This window comes from Canis aureus, chromosome 12, assembly GCF_053574225.1.
Source record: "Canis aureus isolate CA01 chromosome 12, VMU_Caureus_v.1.0, whole genome shotgun sequence".
Classification (NCBI taxonomy): domain Eukaryota; kingdom Metazoa; phylum Chordata; class Mammalia; order Carnivora; family Canidae; genus Canis; species Canis aureus.
Window position 1 is genome coordinate 50,936,685 of NC_135622.1, and position 19,661 is coordinate 50,956,345.

Sequence of the window (19,661 nt, forward strand, 5' to 3'; positions counted from 1 at the left end):
CACCACATTACAATACATTATGGGAGAAGGCCATCATAACTTTAGATGGGTTATTTCCATCCATGTCTCTCATCCTCTCAAAATTGTTATACCGGGAGCAGGCTGATGCCAAATGCTCTGCTAAAGAAAACACGCCAAGTTGAAGTGAGCTAATTAAAGAGGGAAACAGAACCAAAAGGTCAATGCATAGGACCCAATACTGAAACAGGTTTTATCACAATGCATCCCAAGACAGCAGCATCAAGAACAACCCTGCTTCTCTTTCACTTTTGTCTTTATATCCACTTCTGTTCTGCCCTATAGATTATCCTTTATCCAATGACCATAAGTATAGCCCTTGTCAATACCCATGGAGTCCATCTAGGAACAAGAAAATGCTTCCATTTCTTTCCTTCATAGGATTTTGCCATTATCTCCTGTACTGATACTACCAATCAAGATGATAAAAACAATAGCAATAAAGTAGTTAATATTTATAGATTTACCAGGTGTGGTGTAATATTCTTATTTAAACCACATAATAATCCTGTGGGGTGGTGATTAGAGTTTTGGTTTGTATTTTTGCTATGTGTCTAATTGGACTGTCTTTTTAAAAAAGATTTTATTATTTATTCATGAGAGACACAGAGAGAGGGAAAGGCAGAGATACAGGCAGAGGGAGAAGCAGGCTCCATGTAAGGAGCCAGACGTGGGACTCGATCCCAGGCCTCCAGGATCACACCCTGGGCTGAAGGCGGCACTAAACCACTGAGCCACCTGGACTCCTTGGACCATCTTCATTATATGACCTTTCTAATGGGGATGTCTGAGCTTATTTAATCACCATATCCCTCAAATGGAGTCCCTAATTAGTCCCTAATCAATGCATGTAGAATGACTGTCCAAGGAAAGTTACATGCTCCAGAATCCTTAGGGGGCACGGCAATCATGTCTACTCTAAATAAGCAACAGAGATTATACCAGAATAATAAGTATGCCTAAGCAAAAGAAAAGACCAGCACATCAAAATGCTTCTCCAGTTCACCCTCTGACTTGGGCTATCATCTGCAAAGAAAGTACAAGTAAACTAACATTTTCAAATGAATATCTCTTCATAATGTGTATTCCATTTACAAATGTGGTTCTTAGATAAAAGATATATGAATAATAATTACATTGTGTGAGGGACAAAGAGTTCTTTGCTGTAACACTTACCTCCGTTTAATATTTCTTGGCAACTGGAACATATGACCTTGAGTCAGAGCACTCGATTTGCATTGCTTTTAAATGGGCCACCTACCATACACGAGAGCACTCAGCTGTTCCTAGCCATAGAGCTTGGCAGCATCATTCAGAAGATTTCTAAGATGTTTCCAGGTTTTAGACGGAAAAGTAAAAATAACCTGTTATTTTTTTCTCTCTAAAATGAACTAAAACCAACAAGAACACAAACCAGAAAGGAGCATGTTATCTTGGACAAATCTATGGAACACTTGTAACTTCAAACCACAAAGTATGAAGAAGGCCTGTTATGAGAAATGAAATGGGAATGACAGTAAGAGAGGACCCCAAGAAAACACCTGACTTTAAAGATTTTTGGTCAGAGTCAGATGAGCATAATAACTCTGTATTTGGATGATACGGAAAAGTGTGTGTTTACTCACAGCAGGAGCCTCTCTGAATCCAGGCTGGCTGCATGGAACAGCAGGCAAACTAGAGTTAGAAGAGCAAATGAGTAGTATCACTGAAGCAGATGGTGTTAGAGAAAGAACAGGAACTAAATAGCCCTGAAACTTAAAAATAAGATTACATCATCCCTCTCTCCAATCCCCCAACACACATACACACCCTCACACTGTTACACATCTGCATCATGTAACATGTAGTTTTACTGTAGGCAAAAGAACTTTCCTGTTCTCCTGGCTCTTGCTTTTACCTACAGGGCAGTGTTGATGAGTAAGTTTCTGTAGACAGACTTTCAAGTTCCCTGCTTGCCTGCTACTCAAATTTCTTCCAACCACAGCTTCCTCCCACGATCTTCCCCTGTCCACAAAATCTGTTCATAAATGTCTTGTCCAGGAAGAATTCCCTCCATTCAAAGATAATAATAATAAAAAAAGAATTTTACTACTAGCATTCATGGTATTAGTAGCAAGAAAAATAAAATAATAAAACAACATCCAATCTACGGAACATTTTTTTTTATGTGAAATTCAACAAGACAAATTGAAGGCTGTTGAAGAACCACATCAGAAGAAGTGTACTGTAAAGCAGCAGAAAGTTTTACCAAACATTGCCCACAAAATTAGCACATTTAAAGGAAATATGTCCTGTATGAGGAAAAAAGCCCAGTGTGGAGCTAGTGGGGATCAGTGGGTAAAAGATTAGAATCACCAAACTGGCAGAGGTCAGGAAAGAAATATAAGGGGAATAAAGAAAAACCACCAGAGGGAAGGAAGAAAAAAAGAAAGAAAGAAGAAAGAAAGAAAAAAGAAAGAAGAAAGAAAGAAAGAAAGAAAGAAAGAAAGAAAGAAAGAAAGAAAAGAAAAGAAAGGAAGGAGATACTACTGAAAAACATTAGAAATAAGGAAGGCTAGGTTGAGAACCCTGAGCAAAACTTTTAAGAGTTTAGTGGATTAATGCAAAGATGATAGATGTGGCATACATAGAAAGGAGTGCTAATATATGCATAATTGGTGTCCATGAAGAAAGGTACAGAACAAATGGAATAGGAATAAAATATTCAAATATATACTTGAGAAAGCTTTTCAGATATTTGGAAATGCCTTAACCTTCACACTTAATCTGCACATCATATCTCAGGAGAAAAATAATTCAGATCAATCAAAATCAATATATATTCTGTTAGTGGATTTAGAGTTTATAAAAATAATCCCAGAGATGTGCCGAACAAATCAAGTCAAATAACCTATAAATTGGCAAAACAGATATTTGGCATTCACGTTGGCCATCCAGCTTCTGAATACACTGCTATATCTAGGCAATTCTTTCCTGAATTATCAGAGTGAAGCACAGTGACCAATTCTAATTTGAGTAGTAAAAATGTTAAGCCTTCTCTTTCCCAGCCTCCCTCACGGTTAGAGCACAGGGTCATGATGTGGTATTAACCAATCAGTCACGGATGTCATATTTTGACACGAGAGTTAGTAATGTGAAGAGAAGGAGGTGAGGGAAGCCTCTACACTTGACATGGACAGCCAAGTGGTGGCTGGAAGGTCAAGTTTCTGGCACTGACTCGAATGAAGTTGAAAGTAGCAGTGGTGAAAATTGTAGTCTCTAGTACTTGTTAGCAGCAGCAAATTTCTATTTGTCTTAATTTGCTGTTGTTTTTGGTCTTTTGGTGAAGAGGGTTGAGTCAATTATCCTCCTCAGTTTATTTGCTTTAGTATGATTGGTTCAAATATGGTAACTATTTTGTTTTAATTATGCATTCATTCCTTTTTATCTTCCAAATTTCCCTTTCACACTGTAAATAACATTTTTTTCTCCAGTCCTTGCCCCCATCCCCAGGCAGCCACTCATATAAGTTCTGTAATTATAGGTTGAGTTTGTATTTTTTAGATTTTGTGTACATGGAACCACACTTAACATAGTCCTTTTTGTCTGACTTTTCACAAAGCATAATTATTTTATAACTCATCTATGTTGTTTGTATTTAATAGTTCATTAGATTGATGCGTAGTAATTCATTATATTACATTGTAATTTGATTATCCATTAATCTATTGATGGACATTTATTTGGGTTATTTAGAGATGTGGGCTGGTAAAATAGAAGTTGCTACAAATATCCATATATAATTCTTTATGTGGTCATAGTCTTGCAGTTCTCACAGGTTCACACCTAGAAATGGAATGACTGAATCATATAGCAGGTGCCATTTTAGAAAATGCCAGACTGTTTACCCATGGTTGCACCACTATACATTCTCATCAATAGTGTAGGGGAATTTCAGTTTCTGTATATTCTAGACAACATTTTATATAGTCATTCTTTTTATTTTTAACTATTCTAATGGGCAGGTAAAAGTATCATATTGTGATTCAATAAGCATTTACCTAATGATTAATGATGTTGATAATCCTCTCATTTTAAAATTTGCTATTCATATATCTTATTTGTTCAACTCCTCTCCAATTTTCAAAAAAAATTGAGTTATTGTTTTCTTATTGGTTTTGAGAATTTTATGGCATATATTCTGGATACAAATTTTTATCAGATATATGACTCGCAAATATTTTCTCCCAAACTGCAGTTTATCTTTTTATTCTTTGATTTTCAAAAAGTAGACATTTTTCATTTTGAAGTAGAACTTATTACATTTTTTTCACTTACAAACCATGCTTTCATTGATGTATTTGAAAACTCTTTGTCTAACTCAAGGTTATACAGATTTTAATTTCTGTTTTCTTCTAGAAATTTTAGTCTTAGGTTTTATATATAAATTTAAAATCCATTCTGAGTTAATTATTAATTGTGTAAGATATGAACTGAAGTTTATTTTGTTTTTTGGATATGGATGTTCAATTAATCCATCACCAGTTTTTAAGAATCAGAGAGCAAGAGAGAGACTATCCTTTTTTACACTGAATTGTGTTTGTACTTTTGTGGGGGAAAAAGTTGTTAATTAAACCAGTGTGATTCTGTTTCTGAACTCTATTCTGGTCAATTGCTATAATTGTCTATATTTAGGCCAATACCACAACACTTTGATTAAAGTAATTCTTAATAAGTCCTAAAATCAGGCTCTTTTTCAAAGGCTTTTACTACTTTGAATTTACATGAATTTCAGAATTTGTCAATTTTACAGAAATGTTTACTGAAACTTTGGGTTTGTTTTGAAATTGTAGATTAATTTTGGGAAGACAGACATTTTAATAAATATATATCTTCTGACCCATCAACACAATATATCACACCTTTTATTTAGGTTCTAATTTCAATTAGCAGTGTTTTTATAGGTTTTAGTATACATGGTTTATCTATCTTTTGTAAGATTTACCTCTCTAAGTACTTCATCTTTCTCATGCTTTGCATAAATGGTGTTTTTTGTATTTAAATTCAATTAGCCAACATACAGTACATCATTAGTTTCAGATGTAGTGTTTAAGAATCCATCAGTTGTGTTTAACACCCAGTGCTTATCTCATCATGTACCCTCCTTAGTACCCATCACCCAATTACCCATCCCCCAACTTATCTCCCCTCCAACAATCCTCAGTTTGTTTCCTATAATTAAGAGTCTCTCGTGGTTTTTCCTCCCTCTCTGATGACTTCCCAGTTTTCCATCCTGTCCCCTATGATCCCCTGCACTGTCTTATATTCCACATATGAGTGAAACCATATGATAATCTTCTTTCTATGATTGACTTATTTCACTCAGCATAATACCCTCCAGTTCCATCCACATCAATGTAAATGGTAGGTATTCATCCTTTCTGACTCCTGAGTTTTATGTGTGTGCATATATATATACATATATTATACATTATATATACATTAATATATATAATATATATTATATATACATACATACATATATGTATATAATTAATATAATATATTAATAATATTATAATATAATATAATATAATATAATATATATAATATAATATAATAATATAATAATATGTAATACATATAATATATACATTATATATACATACATATAATATACATATATATACATATAATATACATTATACATTTATACATGTTATTAAAAATTAAGTTTTATTAACAAAATAGGCTCACAGTATAAAATACAAATAGATGATTCGTTATACCAAATTTTTTGGATCATCTTTCTTATTAGGTATAGCACTGTAGACAAGTAAATAAAACACAATCCAAGGCTAGTTCCCCTGCCCAAGGCCTATGACACCACAAAAAACAAACACAGACTGCTTACCTCATTCATCTTTTTACCCCTCCTTCTACCATTCACCTCTGGGAGAGCTGCTGCTTATGCTACTCCTCAGCTTGCTGTCTTTCCATCTTGGCCACCCAAGGGAGGCAGGATTGGGAAAAGGAGTTTAAGTTTAAGCATAAACTTGCCCACAACAGTGCTAAAAATCTAGCCAGGAGATTTTGGCTGTACCTGTGGATAATCACGTTCCTCAAGGGCCACTTCTTTATTCCTTAAGCCAGAGAACACCACAAAAACGGAGATTATATATATATATTTGCCATATCTTCTTTATCCATTCATCTGTCAATGGACATCTCGGCTCTTTCTACAGTTTGGCTATTGAGGACATTGCTTCTATAAACACTGGGGTACAGGTGCCCTTTTGGATCACTACATTTGTATCTTTGGGGTAAACACCCAGTAGTGCAATTGCTGGGTCATGGAATAGCTCTACTTTTAATTTCTTTTTTTTTAATAAATTTATTTTATATTGGTGTTCAATTTACCAACATACAGAATAACACCCAGCGCTCATCCTGTCAAGTGCCCCCCTCAGTGCCCATCACCCATTCACCCCCACCCCCCGCCCTCCTCCCCTTCCACCACCCCTAGTTCGTTTCCCAGAGTTAGGAGTCTTCATGTTCTGTCTCCCTTTCTGTAATTTTCCTACCCATTTCTTCTCCCTTCCCTTCTATTCCCTTTCACTATTATTTATATTCCCCAAATGAATAAGAACATATAATAATGTTTGTCTTTCTCCGATTGACTTACTTCACTCAGCATAATACCCTCCAGTTCCATCCACGTTGAAGCAAATGGTGGGTATTTGTCGTTTCTAATGGCTGAGTAATACTCCATTGTATACATAGACCACATCTTCTTTATCCATTCATCTTTCGATGGACACCGAGGCTCCTTCCACAGTTTGGCTATTGTGGACATTGCTGCTATAAACATCGGGGTGCAGGTGTCCCAGCGTTTCATTGCAACTGTATCTTTGGGGTAAATCCCCAACAGTGCAATTGCTGGGTCGTAGGGCAGGTCTATTTTTAACTCTTTGAGGAACCTCCACACAGTTTTCCAGAGTGGCTGCACCAGGTCACATTCCCACCAACAGTGTAAGAGGGTTCCCTTTTCTCCGCATCCTCTCCAACATTTGTGGTTTCCTGCCTTGTTCATTTGCCCCATTCTCACTGGTGTGAGGTGGTATCTCATTGTGGTTTTGATTTGTATTTCCCTGATGGCAAGTGATGCAGAGCATCTTCTCATGTGCATGTTGGCCATGTCTATGTCTATGTCTATGTCTTCCTCTGTGAGATTTCTCTTCATGTCTTTTGCCCATTTCATGATTGGATTTTTTGTTTCTTTGGTGTTGAGTTTAATAAGTTTGGTGCTGGGAAAATTAGACATCCACATGCAGAAGAATGAAACTAGACCACTCTCTTTCACCATACAGAAAGATAAACTCAAAATGGATGAGAGATCTAAATGTGAGACAAGATTCCATCAAAATCCTTGAGAAGAACACAGGCAACACCCTTTTTGAACTCAGCCACAGTAACTTCTTGCAAGATACATCCACGAAGGCAAAAGAAACAAAAGCAAAAATGAACTATTGGGACTTCATCAAGATAAGAAGCTTTTGCACAGCAAAGGATACAGTCAACAAAACTAAAAGACAACCTACAGAATGGGAGAAGATATTTGCATATGACGTATCAGATAAAGGGCTAGTTTCCAAGATCTACTTTTAACTTCTTGAGAAACCTCCATACTGTTTTCCAGAGTGGCTGTACCAGCTTGCATTCCCACCAGCAGTGTAAGGGGGTTCCCCTTTCTCTACATCTTTACCAACATTTTTTATTTCCTGACTTGTTATTTTAGCCATTCTGACTGGTGTGAGGTGGTATCCCATTGTGGTTTTATTTGTATTTTCCTAATGACAAGTGATGTGGAACATTTTTCCATATGTCTGTTAACTATTTGTATGTTTTCTTTAGAGGAATGTCTATTCAAGTCTTCTGGCCATTTCTGTACTGGATTATTTGTTCTTTTTGGGTGTTGAGTTGAGTTTGATAAGTTCTTTCTAGATCTTGAATACTAGCCCTTTATCTGATATGTCATTTGCAAATATCTTCTCCCATTCCGTAGGTTGCCTTTTAGTTTTGTTGACTGTTGCCTTTGCTTTTCAGAAGATTTTTATCTTGATGAAGTCCTCCTAGTTCCTTTTTGTTTTTGCTTCCCTTGCCTTTGGAGATGTGTCTAGCAAGAAGTTTCTGCAGCTGAGGAGGAAGTGCTACCTGTGTTCTTCTCTAGAATTTTGATGGATTCCTGTCTCACATATAAATCTTTCATCCATTTTGAGTTTATCCTTGTGTATGGTGTAAGAAAATGGTCCAGTTTCATTCTTCTACATGTGGCTGTCCAATTTTCCCAGCAGCATTTATTGAAAAGACTGTCCTTTTCCATTGGATATTCTTTCTTACTTTGTCAAAGATTAGTTGACCATAGAGTTGAGAATCCACTTCTGGGTTCTCTATTCTGCCATTGATCTGCGTGTCTGTTTTGGTGCCAGTAGTATTATTTTTAATTTCAATGTTTTTTAGTGTCTACTGCTAGTATATAGAAATAACTACTGATATTTGCATATTGATCTTGTGTCTTACAACTTCATTGAATTCACTTATCAGTTGTATTAACTTTTTGTAGATTCCATAGGATTTTCCATAAAATTCGTCATTTTTTTATGAATAAAAATGATTTTACTTCTTCCTTCCTAATCCAGATGCTTTCTTTTTTTCTTTGCTCAGCTGGCTAGAACCTCCAGTTGAATAGCAAGAAAGAGAGTAGACATTCTCATCTTGTCCTTGATATTTAGTAAAAGAGGAATGAGCCTTTCTCCATTAAGAATTATGTTACCTCTATGGTTTTCTTAGATGCCTTTATCAGATTGAAGTTCCATTCTATTACTGGTCTGCTGAGAGGTTGTTTGTTCATTTGTTTGTTTAATTAGGAATGAATGTTGGATTTTATCAAAACCTTTCCTTAATTCTTAATGAATGTAGATCTTCTTTTAATAAACAACAAAATATCTGTTTCAAGATGTCAAGTGCATTATCTCTTTTGCAAAATGCTGTATGTATGTGTATATGTGTATGTATATATGATTTTAATCTAATCTGAATGGCTCTGTCTTTCATTTAGTGAGATTAACCAATTTTCAATTAGTGTACATTCTGTTCTCTTGGTCATTATTTTTTCCACATTATTTCATATTTCCAAATTTCTGTATTTTCTTCCCCCTCCTTTTTGTCTTCTTTCCTGTGTTCCTGGGGATAATTAAAATTGTCTTTTCTGGCTTAAAAAAAAATCATACATTCTTTCATGTTTCTTCAGTCTATAGCAAAATCCTTTTCTTAAAATATCTAGAATGAAATAATAAAGGTGACATTTCAACTTGGTAGAGAAAGAATGATGTATTTAATAAGTGACTGGCATAATTACCTACCCAAAAGGAAACACACACGCACACACGGTTAAATCCCTATTTACGCTTCATGTTTCCATATTTCACATGGATTAGAAATCTAAATGTAAAGAACATAAAAACATAATTTTTAAAATAAATTTTTAAACTAATTTCTAAACTAAATCATTTACAAGAATATTGATATAACCTCAAGGTAGGAAATGCCATTTTTCAGCCAAACAAGAAATGAGAAACCGTAAGTAAAATCATGGCAAATTTCTTGCATTCCATGAAATTTCTTTAAAAAATGACACATTTTTGGATTCCTGGGTGGCTCAGCGGTTTAGTGCCTGCTTTTGGCCCAGGGCACGATCCTGGAGTACCGGAATCGAGTCCCGCGTGGGCTCCCGGCATGGAGCCTGTTTCTGTCTCTGCCTCTCTCTGTCTGTCTATCATGAATAAATAAATAAATCTTAAAAAGATGACACATTTTATTTGTTTTATATTTTTTACCATGATTATTGTACACTTTTATTTTTTATTGTATATGTTAAAAAATAAGACATTGATAATTATCTTTCTTTTATGCCTGCTGAGAAAAACATGAGTTTTTTTTTGCCACATAACAAATCTTGCTAATTCCATCTATCTATTGAAAATAACCTATTCTTCCTTTTCTTGAAAAAAATATGTTTTTCAGCCCACCAAGATCCTATACTAAGCCAGCTGTCATCATGGGATTTATTTTCTTTGTACTTCTCACTTAATTCCAATGTATTATGTACCTCTTGTTTTCTCTTTCTTGCTCCTTTTTTTTTATAAACTTAATTGTCTTGAGTATATTGTCTAGCAACTTCCTGAGAATCGTGCATAGGAAAATTTCTATAGATTTTTTTGGCTTCACGTATTCTGATAACTTAGTTATATATAGAATTCTAGATTCAAACTAATTTATTCTTAGAACTTAGAAGGAGTTCTTCCAATGCCTTCAAGCATCCACTACTGGTGACAAGAATTCTGATGCAAGCTTGATTTTCCTTCTCTGAAGTTGCGTTGTGTGATTTTAACTTTTAAGGACTTTCTCTTTATCCTTTGTGTTCTGAAATATTGGAGAAAGAATGGAAGCGTGTGTGTGTGTGTGTGTGTGTGTGTTTTACCTTGAAGTCATCTGAATGGTCCTTTTGAATTGAAATCTTATCTTTCCACATCTCTGGTAAATTATTTTCTATTATTTATTTAAGTTCCTCTCCATTTTCTATTCTCTCTAGAATTTTATTAAATATCAATTTTGCTAGTAATCTATATGGCTTATCTATTCTGTCATATTTACCTGTTTTTTACTCCCTTCTGGTAAAGGTTATCAAATTTTGCTCTTTTTTTTTTTTTTTCAATTTTTGCTCTTAACCTTTTTATTGAGCTTTAAGTTGAAGCATGCTATTTTTTAATTTCCAAAAGATCTTTCATAGTTTTTCTGTTTTTAAAATTAAGGCATAAGAAATAAATCTCAGTTTATTTGACATGACACCGTTCCAGTGCTTTTCTCCAGTAATGCACTGAAAAATAATAGCGTGAAGTTAATGGGCATTTCATTCATAGTACATGCTAAGAATTGCAATTGTATATTAAATTTTTCTGACTACAATAGTAACACATATTCATTGTACCAACTTTAGAAAATGCAACCACTACCAAGAAATAATAACTTAACACAATTTGGCTTCCTTTCAGGCTATGCTTTTTTTTTCCTCATATCTTATACTTTTATTATTTTTAACAGTTATGTAATTCTTGTTTCCCATTTTTTAACCTAATATTCTTTATAGTACCTTATTTCTGAAATTAAATATTCTTGGAATGCAGTTTTTAAGACAGCATTACACAAGACACTATAATATGTTCATTCCTCATAGCATTTTTCAGGTTTCCCTTTTGTTACCACAGTCTATTCTTGTTTTATAGAGGCAACAATCTATCCAAATCTAATATTTGTGACTTCTTAAAAGTTCTGTTATGTTCCATGAATTATCTATTTGCTTTAGGTTTAGTTGATCTTGACTTTAAAAAATATCTTCATTAGTGGGGCACTTGGGTGGCTTGCTTTGTGTAGTCAGTTAAGCATCCAACTCTTGGTTTTTGGTTCAAGTTGTGATCTCAGGGTTTTGATCTCAGAGTTCTGAGATTGAGTCCCATGTCAGGCTCTACACTCATAGGAAGACCTGCTTGAGATTCTCTCTCCCTCTCTCTCTGCCCCTCCTGCTTATGCTTTTTTTTCCTCTCTCCCCAAAATAAATAAATCTTTTCAAAAATATATCTTCATTAGTGCTACCTATTTTCCTCATATTTCTGGTAAAATCTTTGTTGTCTATTATAATTAGGCATGAAGGGCACTTGATTTTTTAGATAGTTGCAATAATGTTCTTATAGGACTTCTTAATGAGCTTTTGGGAACTCTAGGTGAGGTGTAAAAATTGTCAACTGGAAGATTTTACTTTAAATCTGCAGGTAGAGTGGAGATGGTCATTACACTATACATGATGGATTTAGAAGCTTTAGCCTTTCTTGAGAGGTAAATTGAGTACTGTCAAAGGAGAGCAATCTTGTTGGTTTTGTCTTTTCCTGTTTTGTCTGCCAGGCAGCCAGTTGTGTGAGGGTGGGGGTAAAGATAAGGAGAGCCAGCAAGGCTGTGATTCTCTAAACCATCTTAATTAGTTCCCCCTGTTTGAGGTCCCTATCTTCTACCTGAGTAGATCCTCTCCCATGATATTCCATAGGGATTGGATCTTACTTACCTCTTTCTATGAGCTTGTATGCCAATGTGGAAAGGCAGAGAGTATATAAGGGAACAAATCAATAAACACTGTAATTTCAAACAATGATGATAACTATGAGAAAAATAAAATAGAGTGATAGTTATGAAAAGAGACAGTGTGAGGTACTATAGCCTTTGCTTCAAAAGGATAAAGATCCATTTTCAGAGTAAATATTTGGAAAGAAAAAGCATGGTGGTTCTGATCTCTTTGCTTTCATCAATGTTATATTTCTTGCACTTTAGTAAGGATTGGAATCAAATACAAACAAGCTTTATTCTTTGAGGTCCACTGATTTGAACAGTTGTTTTTGAGACAGGACTTGCAATAAAGAATATCTTAGTCTAGAAGTGAATTTTCTTAAGCAAACAAAAGTGGCTCCATAATCACTGTAAATGGAGGAAAGGGAAGAACATTTAAACTTAAATAAAATCTTATTTTAAGTTCAATTAATGCAAATCATTCATGTCTCTATATAAAATAGAAACTCTGTATATGTCCACAATCATAGTTTCTGGCACCAGGGGCTTTTGAAAATAATAAAACTAAAACTGCATTACTTAAAAAAATATCCTATAAAGCAGACTTCTTACCAAATTAGAATGATCTTTTCCCTTGTTAGTCCAAATCAGTGGGTTTGACTAAATGCCTGGAAATAGACAGTAAGGACCAGATGTCGAAAAGTCAGGAAACTAGCTAGCAAAACCCTAAATTTCTCATAATTTCTGGCTCAATTGTGAAAACTCAAGGGGAGCAGAAATCTCTTTATAAGTATCTGAAGAAAGAGCCTGCTGAGAGGTTAGGAGTATTTAGAAAAGGCAGGTGGGAGGATGAAAGACATGAAGAAGTCAAAAGTTTTTTTTTATTTATTTTTTATTGGTGTTCAATTTACTAACATACAGAATAACCCCCAGTGCCCGTCACCCATTCACTCCCACCCCCCGCCCTCCTCCCCTTCAACCACCCCTAGTTCGTTTCCCAGAGTTAGCAGTCTTTACGTTCTGTCTCCCTTTCTCATATTTCCCACACATTTCTTCTCCCTTCCCTTATATTCCCTTTCACTATTATGTATATTCCCCAAATGAATGAGAACATATAATGTTTGTCCTTCTCCGACTGACTTACTTCACTCAAAAGTTTTATGTTAGAATACCAGTCCAAGCAGAATCAGCATATTACTTGGACTATGATTAAAAAGTATGTGCACTTCCATTTCTTCCTTTTAACATTATCCACTGCTACCTGATTCTTTTACTCTTCAGCTTGCACTGAAGTCTCCAATCATGATTAAATGAAAGTATTTTCCAATTTATATTCCATGGAATATGAGTTTCACAGGGAATTAATTTGAGCTAAGGGGTTACAGGATGCAAAGAGCTCTGTGACCAAATAAGTTTGGGAAATTCTTTGTTAAACAGATACTTTCTTCTTATTGCAAAATTTCTCAGAATCTTTAGTATGTTAACATGCATTGTGAATCTCTAAGGTGGGCATAATATACATACTGTTTTCCGAAGGTATTGAGTCCTGAATATTTTTGCTTTGCTGAACAGCTTTTAGGGAAGATACTTTAGGTTATGCTGTGGTAAGCATTCACCTATCAAAGAAGCTAGAGATCTTAGATTAAAATGTGGAAAGGATCCCAGATGTTAGAGGAAATCTTAGTCTATTCTGTGGATCATAACGTTTCATTAAAGACAGTACTTCTCAAAACATCTGGGATAGAGGGCCAGTTTTGTTTGTTTTAAGTTACTAATTTCATCCTGATTCAGACTTTCACAAAATTAAATAATATATTACTCAGAAAATGAGAAAACAAAACCATAAAATACAACTTATGAAATAGAACTCATTACAATATGAAATGGCTATTGAACTTTCTAAACTTAGACTCTCAATTTCTGTGTTCTGAATTCTGTCATTGCAAGCAAGGAACAGAGCATTTGCTTACTGACACCAGTTCACACTCTTGAGTAGCCCAGAGTTAGAGTATGTGCATGCGAGCAGCATCTATACCATAAACTGCTGCTCTGGGTTTGGACGAAATGGATTCTCTCAAGGCCACTCTTCACCCCCACTCCCCCATCGATGAGTATATGGGAATCATGGCAATGTCTCTGTGATGTGATATATTTTTATCTGAGAACTGGAACCAATAATGACCTCATAAGGTTATCACAAAATAAATACCTTTTCTTTCCACTTTTCCCCTTTTCCCACAAACTGAGCTTCATAAAAACACATAGAAACCTCAGAATTTTTCTTCTGTTTGTTGTCCCAGTCACAGGATTCTCTCCATTGCCACAGCAGTAGATTATCTTGTCAGCATTGATTTCCAGGTCTATAAATACCTGAGTGGGATTCAGTACTGGTTACATGATTTGGCCACCCTGAAAATAACTCTATGCTAAATGTGAGCAGCTGGAGTTCAAAATTGCAATCAGACCTTTTCCCCCAAATATATGTTATAGTGATGTCTGTAGGGGGTGTATATTCATGCTTTTATGTGTATGAGTGTTTATGGGTGTCTCTTTTGGGGGATACTTTTTAGTCCTATAACTCATGGTCTTAGGCCTTTGCTCCTTCTATTTCTTCTGTGAACCTCTCTGCTGGAGCCTGTGGACCTCTCCCTGCTCACAGTCAGAGATCTAGAATCTCTGCTTCTCTTCTTTTCCAAATGCTTATGCAAATCTACTTCTCCCAGAGGACCTATTCTAATACTATGTTCTGTTCTCTTGATTGGATGAAATCATTAACTGAGTGTGATTTTTTACTTTTCCCTGCTACACCTCCTTCGCACTCTGCCTCTTGTTTCTATTTACTCTTAATTTAAATTATCTTCAGTTATAGATCTCAACTTCCATATAGTGACAAGAGAAAGGAATGGATCTGCTAATGGCCATTTAATTGATAGCTTTTGGTGGAGGAATTTTAGCCTTTATTCATCACCAGGTAACATTTGAAGTCAAAGAAACAAATGGCCTCCAGAGCTATGAAGAGGCAATTTCCCATACTCTCACTTTCAGTTAGCTTGTTACTGGCAAGAAATCATGTTTATTAAGAAACTTTTTTCAACACATAAAATCTTCAGTTTCTAATTCCTAAAAGTAGCACAAAATTGTCCATTTGTCTTTTGGTTTGGATTCCTCATTTTCTACCCAGTTACCATCAGACATTAAAGGGAATTTAAATATTCTCAAGAAAACACTCCAGCCCTGCTTTCTATCGTGAGAGGATGCCATGTTAACATTTTCAAAATAATATTGATGTACACCACCTCCAAAAACTTAGAATTCCTAACTTGATTACTTATTTGCAGGGAGAAGGGACAAAAACAAATAATCATATATCAAATGTTGGGCTGACCCACATTTCTTCTCTTCTGAAAATCTTAAATGCATTAAGAAATTTTTAGAGCAACACAATAATGAGAAATGGTTTTGCTATTCTTTCTAATATTTCACACTTCTCTCCCTCAAAACTGCAGCTGGCATACACTGGTCATTGTATTAACATTACAATGGCAGAAAGGAAGCATTTCATAAGGAAAGAGGGAGATACATTTATAATTGGTCAAGATAAAAATACCAATAAGATTTTTTTGTTTTTTAGAAAATATCAGATTTTTAAGGTGAGAATACAGTCATCTAGTCTACTGAAAAGATAAAACCCTCAAAGAAATAAGCTATTTTTTTTTCTTCTCTACCAGTTGCCTTGCTCTCTAGAGGTCTTGTTGAGTTACACCATATGGCCTCATTAAGGATGCACAAAGCATCAAGAGACAAAGTCTCCTAAACTGCCACCAAGCAGAGGACCAAAGACTTAATAGAGTCGTTACCAGGGATCCCTGGGTGGTGCAGCAGTTTGGCGCCTGCCTTTGGCCCAGGGCGCGATCCTGGAGACCCGGGATCAAATCCCACGTCAGGCTCCCGGTGCATGGAGCCTGCTTCTCCCTCTGCCTGTGTCTCTGCCTCTCTCTCTCTCTCTCTCTCTCTCTCTGTGACTATCATAAATAAATAAAAAAAATAAAAAAATAAAATACCTCATCTTTAAAAAAAAAAAAAAAATAGAGCCATTACCCAGCCAGTAGGAACCATGCACAACCTTTAAGTGGAGAAAGACATTTTCTTGTCAACAAAAAAATATACCAGTTCAACTTCTATCAGTCATGATAAGGTTGATAATCAGTGCTCATTGCTTAGCAAAACATGGTAAATAAACAGACCTGACAACATATCCAAAATTGTCTATATATAATGGTTTCCTGCTACTTAAGCAGAGAACACCACAATAGCAATCAATGGATAAAGGAATGCTAAGATCTAGTCAAGCCACACATTTTAAATAGAGGACAAGGTGATCCTTGGGCCTTCTGTAACTACTGTATTTCACCAACCAAAGAACAAGTCCTCTACCAGTTCAATGGAGTACTTGCACACAGATTACCAGGACCCTGTATATGGGTGGAGTGAGAGTGGAGCAAATAATGAAGTGACCAGGTTGGTTTGTATTTCTCAGTGAATTGAGGCCAGCTACCCAGCAGTCTGACCAACTAATGTGCATCTCATTTAATGTAATAATATACATTAAGACCTGTCAGGCTCTATTGTGGAAAATGAAGAACTACACATTGTACCACTTCATATGGAAGTCTGCATATGGAACCCTTTAAGGGTTCTTAAGAGACCCATTGGGGTTTCTAATTATTGTGAAACATCCCCTGGAATCCAGAGAGAGAAGGCTCTTGGCAGAATTGCTTCTGCCATTTCAAATGTTCACTGTGAAAATAATTAGATGATGAGATTTAGACAGAAACCGCTAACGAATATTTTTTTAAAGTCTCCTTTGCTTTTTAATGTACAGAAAATGAAAATCTGAAATCGGCAAGCACGAAAGGAAAACAATATGGTGCAGTTCATTCTGGGGGTGGGGTTTGGGGGGTTTCTTTTTCTGACTTTAATGCTTGGCTTCCTGTGGTTACAAGTGGGGGGGATTTTTTTCATTTTTTGAACATTATACAATCCTGTTGAAAATTGGACCAAGGGTTGTTTTTTTAAACTTCTGTTCTAACTTTCTAAATGCGAGCAAGCCCCCATTGTTCCTCCAAGATTATGTCTCTTTCTTCAGAGGGAACCCTGACATTAGAGAAACTTGCTTTAATCAAGCTTTAAAGTTATCTCCCCCTCTACATGCCCAACCAGAACCAAAGAAACCCCATCCTCTGAAACTGCAAGCCAAGCTAACATGTAACCAATTAGGAACCATCACTTGTACTCAAGACACAGAACATATTTGTTCAATTAAAACAAACAAATATGATTAAGAGTTTAGAAAGCCATACTTAGGGAAAGATGGACATTTCAAAAGAAATGCTGGTTAAGAAGGACATGGCTGTGATAAAAGTAAGTTGCATGAAATCAGAAAGGTGAATTTAACAAATGGGGACACAATCTTGTGCAAAACAGCCATGGTCTTTGGGCTGAACACATGAAAGCTTACACTCTGCAGCCTGGAGCCCACTGACTTCATTCACATGCTTAAGACACTCCAAGTCTGAGACTATGCTACTTTTCACCCACCCACGACACCCTGATTCACAGAACAGGAGTCAAAGAAAAATTTATTTAATGCCATTCTTTCCTATTTCAAGCTCCAACAAATTTGGAGACTTCTGTGTTTCATCTACTGTATGCCAGGCTAAAGCAGCTCTCCATTTATCCTCATGTCTGTCAGTACGGGACTGGTGAATGACTGCTACTGTGTCCTGCCCACCTTCTCACATTCTGTCCCCATGCCTCCATTTCAGGGTTGGTCATTAAGTACTGGATGGACTGTCCTCGCTATAACAGATTAGAAACAGAACTCATGGTGAAATGTACTTAATCCGACATTGATCAAAATGTCCCCTCCACTTCCCAGATTTTTGATTTCGAGTTAAGTATGGCCTAAAGCATTTCAGATTTCCAATCTATCTTTTGGCTCTTCATGGATATCTAACAAGTCTGTACCCATCAACCAGTAAGGCCTTTACTAAATATCCAATAAGCATCATTTCCAGTGTGGTACATAAGTCAGAACAAAGGATTTAATACAAATCCTGTTCACATAGAATTTTCAGGGAGGAGGAGATGATTAAGACATAAATATTAATACATATGTATTGAATGCCTATAATCTGCACTTTGATTACATAGCTCTTGAGAGCTAGTATTCTATCAGTAATATAGTTATTTAAACTTTGCACTACATTGAGGTACCATTTTGGATTTGGTTTTAGTTTTGATACTCTAAACATACAGAATCAGTGAAAAGTGTAAATTCCAGCAAGTCTCCCCCAGTGTCTTTCCTGTTTCTGTCCCACATGCCAATACAAGGGTGATATCCTCAGGATGCAATGCATCATGGTTTTTCTCACCCACATTTCCTGACCAGATGTCTTCAATGAATTGCTGTTTCTGAATAGACCTAGTTGGCAGGATTGTCAGGAGATCAACAAATATATATTGAGCATTTAAAATAAGCCAGACTCTTTTACAGGTGCTGGAAAAAAAGAGTAGCAAATAAAACACACAACATCCTTGCCTTCGTGGAGGTTATATTCTACTAGGAGAATTAGACAAGAGGAAAAATAAACAAGTACACAATATATTATATAAGATAGTGGTATGGGCTATGGTAAAAAAATAATAAAGCAGAAAAGAGGTATAAGAATACATGAGAAGTTCAAAAGTTCAATTTTAAGTGTTCATTGAGTACCTATTTTATGCTACATGCTCTCCTCAGCACTGTTTATATTACATCAAATAAAGTAATAAGACACCAAAATCCATATTGCCAGAGAGCTTATATTTTACTAGAAGGAGATGATAAAGAGAAAGGTAAATAACTAAAATATATTTAATATAATATGATAATGAGTAGTAAGGAAAAAAGTAAGACAAAGCAGGTCCATAGGGAATATTAAGGTGGGGACATCTTGGGTAAGTGTCACTAAGACAGTAACATTTATCCAAAGATTGAAAGAGATGAGCTGTGTGATACATGGTGGAAGTGCACAATGTAGAATTAGAATGTCCTCTAATAGCTTCAGACATAGCCTTGAAATGAATGGGAGAGTGAGGTCTATGTGTTTTCCTGGTTGATACAAACCTGAGTTGTCTGCATCAGGAGAAAAGGATGGCAGGATTAAATATTTTCCTTTTTCCATGTAGTCTTATTTTCACCAAACCTGGTGAAGTTTATTATTTTTTCTTTTCTTAATACATATAGATCTATTGTTAGTGGAAATTCCTTCTAGATGTTGACATGCTTGTTAATGTCTTGAATTTTTATCATTGTACATGTCTTTGCAATATTTTGTTAGGAAACTGAAAAAAACAAAACAAAACAAAACAAAACAAAACAAACAAACAAAAAAACAGCTACAGGAGTTGCTCACCAAACACCACATTAAGCCATGAGGCATCCTATTTAA